We start from the raw sequence: 5,174 nt of genomic DNA on the forward strand, positions 1-5,174 counted from the left end.
GGGATCATCTTTCTATCACACTACACCATTGCGAGCATTACTAAAGTTATTAACATCGTCTTTCACTTGGTCTTTGGACTGTGAGCGAGCGTTCATGAATCTCAAAGAGCTATTGACGACTCCTCCGGTTTTAGTGTATCCTAACTACACTTGGTTTTTCATTTTGCACGTGGATGCTTCTGATATTGGTTTTGCAAATTTGTTGATGGAAGAGAGCTCAAGTGTGGCTGATTAGTGCTATCCTATTGCATACATCAACCGTACATTACAACCGGTGGAAGTGAACTACTCCACGACAGAGGAGTGCTTAGCAGTAGTTTAGGGTTTCGAGAAACTTCATGCATATCTATATGGTTCTCGAATGTTACTACAAAGTGATCATGCTGCCATTACTTCATTATTAAAGCGGAAGAACCTAGTTGGTTATACTACTCAATGGGCTTTGAAGTTTCAAATATATGATTTTGATACTATTCATCGCTTGGGGAATTTTAAGGCTAATGTTGATGCTATTTCTTAAGCTCCTCTTCCTTCTTTGCTCTCTTCTCATGTTTATGATGAGCTTGTTGTTCCAGCATCTGTGGATTTTCTAGATGAAGATTCTGTGCCATCAGTGGTTACTGTACTTGATATTTAGTGTCCACAAGGTGCAGAGCAAGATTTACCTTCTCTTGATGAGGTTTGTGAGGCTCAAAAGATTGAGTTGTGGATTCAAAGGATTCGAGAAGGACCCAAGAAGGAGTTCGAGATAGAGTCTGAGGTGGAGTCTGAGATGGAGTCTGAGGTGGATCTGAGATGGAGTCCGAGATGGACCTGAGTGGAGCCCGAGATGGACTCGAGATGGAGCCCAAAATGGAATTGAGATCGAGACTGAGATCGAGACCAAGACTGAGACTGAGACTGTGAGACCGAGACTGAGATCGAGACCAAGACTGAGACCGAGACCGAGATCGAGATCAAGTCCGAGTCCAAAACTGGGACCAAGATCGAGTCTGAGTCCAAATATTAATACAAGTTGTTTGGTGAAAGCCCAAAGTGATCATCCTCCAAGGGGGGTGGCTGCTGTTGCAAAGGGTTCCAAAACTATAGTAGGGAGAGTGTGGGGGTTGCATCCTAGTGGAACCAGTTTGGCAAGGAAAGGCTAGTGTAATCCAAGAAGGTTATACTTAGGTGTTGGGTGAGGATATATCCACTGAGGAGTCGAACGCTAGAGTGAATATAAACTGACAAGCGGGGTAGCTTGGTGAAGTGTTCAAAAGCTAACTTTAGTTCCCTCGAGAGATCGAATGGTCGATGCTCCCAACCCAAGTGTGGGTGGTATTACCTACTTGGATACTTGGCGTGGCTCAATGGAACTTTGCTCTAAGCCCATGGCTAGAGCACCCAAAGGTGGAAGGTAGGGAGAGTACCTATGAAGCTTGCATAGGGCCACAATGTTCCGAAATGTTGTCCCAAAGTCCCAGACTATGGAAAGGAAAAGAGGTAATCCTCTAGTGAAGTGACCAAAGTTACGGTCATATGGTGTGAAAGTCCCAAAGAATAATGGGACTTAATGGTTGGGCCTATGGGCCTTGACCTAGTGGCAGTATCAACAAACATGGCCATGGACAAAAAGGGACTTGGTGGGGACTGAAGAAGGGATGTTGAGGAAGGCTATTCCTCACATATAGATTTTGATCATTTATGGTTGGTGGTACTTTCAATATTTATTCCACGGTTTCTCCATGCCTACCATAATTTTCCTATTCTAGATGGGTATATGGGACATTGTTATGTGATCGAGAAGCTGCACAAGTCTTTCTATTGGCCAAAGATGCGCCATGATGTTATCTAGTATGTGTGTACCTGCATTTGGTACCAAGCTCGTAATACTCCCCCTCGTGTTATGGAAGGACGGTTGGAATCAATTGTAATTTTCTATCCATTTGAGTTGGTGGCGTTTGATCTTATGGGACTTTTTCCATGATCGACTATTTGCAATGAATGTGTTATTATTGCTTCTGACTACTTGACTCATTGGGTGGAAGTTGGTGCTCTTGCTAGTGCCTTTGCAACTACTATTGGATACTTCATCCTCAATTGAGTGGTGTTCCAGATTTCTTGTTTGGAGCGGATTCTTTTGGATAATAGTCCCACATTTATAGCTAAGGCATTTCATGTTTTGACGTCTTGGTTATAGATATGCCACACTTTCACAAGTGCTTATCATCTGCAATCAAATAGTTTGGTGGAACAGCTCATTTGGACATTCAAAGGGATGATCACAAGTACCACAAGGTTACTACCTTGTCCATGCCGTCTCTTTGGTATTCATATGTCACAGGGGTGCAGAGTTCTATTGGTGCTTCATCATATAAACTCCTATATGGTCATGATCCAATATTATTAATAGAGCTAAGTTTACTTTCACAATTGCCACGAGCTGCCAATGCTAGGTCATGGGATCAATATTTGACGAGCATTTTTCCATTTGTCTAAGCAGAGTCTGCTGAACACCTAAGCCACGTACAAGTGGGACAACAACAGCACTACAACTCCCATCATCGTCCACCTACAAAGTACAAAGTGGAAACGATTGTATCGGGTGTTGCGGCAAGTTGGACCACAAGTTTATGAGATTTGGCATGACATCCAGCAAGCCAATCCTCCAAAAATTGTGCATGTGTAGCAGTTGAAATATTTTGTACAATTGATACCACCTACAAATCCATCAATGCCTCCTCTTGATGTTCCACCAGATCCCGGCCTATCTAAAAGAGAACCCTGATAGTCTTCCATTATTCTGAGAAGAGGGGACGATGTGAGGTCCAAGTGTACGGTTACAATGCTAGCCATGAAAATTTACTAATATTAACATAGTGGGATTTTGGTAGTTGTCGGATTGGTTTCAACTGAACTAACACAAGGTGCATAATAGCGAGGGTATTTGGCAGATATAATAAGCTATCATTTAGCCAATACGTAACTTTCAATACCTGCAGTCACATTTGCGACACTGTCCCCGCCCTTAGGGAAGATTAACGTCCTTGTCAATGCATATTCTAGTCTAGAGCATTACTAAGGAAACAACTCTAGAAAAAGTTCACAATGTTTACATCATATGAGACTTAAATGAGTTAGGGTAATCTCTTTGTTTAACATGGATATGCTACTAAGTCAAACACCTTCCGGCCGTTGTCGATAAAAAAATGACCAATAGAGTTAGCCACCCTTGTTGTTCTGGGTGTCACTCAGCTTACAAAAGTGTGATACACCTTTGCCTGTAGGGACATATAAAGAAAAGCTAGAGGCTCTAACCCTCATAAGCAAAGAAACCAAACCTGTTGGTAAGGTTTAGATAGACTACTATAAATAGGCAGTTAGAGTTATTTACACAGTCACACCCTTTTAACGAAATAAAGAACATCGAGAGAGAGGCAGATGATGTGACTAGTTGACAGTATCTACCCCATGACTAAAGATTTCACTATGCACATGAAGTGCCAAAGCCGATCTACCTATACTGGCCCAAACCCAAAGATCAATAGATGAACAATATCAAAGTCATAGACAATGATATATGAGATACTTAATTATCAGTGAATGAATCTTAGATTATAACACAAAAGTATTCTAAGTAAGTTATTGTTCGATAAACTAGTATTAGAGTATAAGAACCACCAAGATCATTATAATTAGAAAACATAGGATTCACCATCCAACAAAATTCAATAGCCAGTGTATCATATAAAACACTCAATGATAAAACTTCACTATCAAAGATTGTAAATAGCATGCTAAACAACTTATGTAAGATAACTGAAAGAACACAAAATATTATTGACTGACAAGCAAAATGCTCGCAAATATACCACCTAAAGGAAATATCATCCAATCTATCAAAACTAACTATAACAACAATTAACAGAACAAAATTAATGTGGCAAGATCAACAAACATAATGTTCATGCTAAGTATCACACTAGCTAATCTGAATAAATCTCAGTCAACAATATGAAGGAACTCAAGTTGCTTAAACAAGCGTCAGCAACATCTTACCGAAGTCTCAGACCCAAGAAATTAATCCCAAGAAAACCACAAAAACATGTGGTATTGTGAAAAGCTAAAAACCATCAAAGAAAATAATTAACTATCATGAAAGATCATCAATCATCCCATTATTAGAGAGATGCATAATCATCATTGAAAAAAGAATCCACTATCCCAAAGAATAACAAATCATTTTAAACCAATAATAATCAAGCAAAACCTTTGACAAAGATAATCAACTATCCTAAATGATAGTCGATCATCACTAATTATTGTTAGATGCGAAGGCTAATTTCAACATCGAAGTTAATAAGTCAAAATGTTTTCCCTAACAACTCTTTACAAATGGAATAATGAGCATAAAAACTCAAAAAACCAAAAACTCAAAGAAGTATATAGCTAAGTCATGCCTAATAATGATTATGAGTCTTACATACATTAATTTCAATGTTAAAAAGAAAATCATGGTACAACCCACAATATCCTCCTCAACACATTTATAAGCTAAACTTCATAATACAAAACTAATGAAGAGCATTTTTACATCAATCCAAAAGCTAAATATAACAAAGCTATACTCAATAACTGACTACCCAACCGATCCTCTATGTGTTGTGGGGGGTTCCAATCTCTAGTATACTAGCGAGAGGTGGTTTGATCTGTGTTGCCCATCATATTTATAGCTCAAGACACTAGAATGCTCTTGGGAAGGCATCTAGAATATTTGAAAGTTAGTTGCTCTATGTTTGTCAATTCCTTCTCTTTTCTATATTCCTGGGGCCGCTGGGGCATGGATGAAGTTTGCAACACGAAGAAGGAAGTAAAACTGCCACGCAAGAAAAACTCAGTCAGCAGGCCTGGAGTCAAAATGAAGTAAACTCTTGAAATGAAGCTGTGAATCCAGATGAGAAATAGAGAGAACAGACATTTTTTATCAAGGCCTAATTGTTGGATCTCATGCAATGCCATACAGAAAACTATTCTTCTTTCCAGACCCTACTGCAGAATAATGAATTCAGAGGAACGATGCTGGGGTTTACCCCTTGAAACGGGAGGTTTCAGTTGCGCCAGCAGCGATTGTTGCACCAGACCCAACCCGTCTGGCAACGGTGGCAACTGTTGTCATACCAAAACCACCCCGACTG

The sequence above is a fragment of the Selaginella moellendorffii genome, unplaced genomic scaffold, assembly GCF_000143415.4.
Source record: "Selaginella moellendorffii unplaced genomic scaffold, v1.0 SELMOscaffold_81, whole genome shotgun sequence".
In the NCBI taxonomy this organism is placed as follows: domain Eukaryota; kingdom Viridiplantae; phylum Streptophyta; class Lycopodiopsida; order Selaginellales; family Selaginellaceae; genus Selaginella; species Selaginella moellendorffii.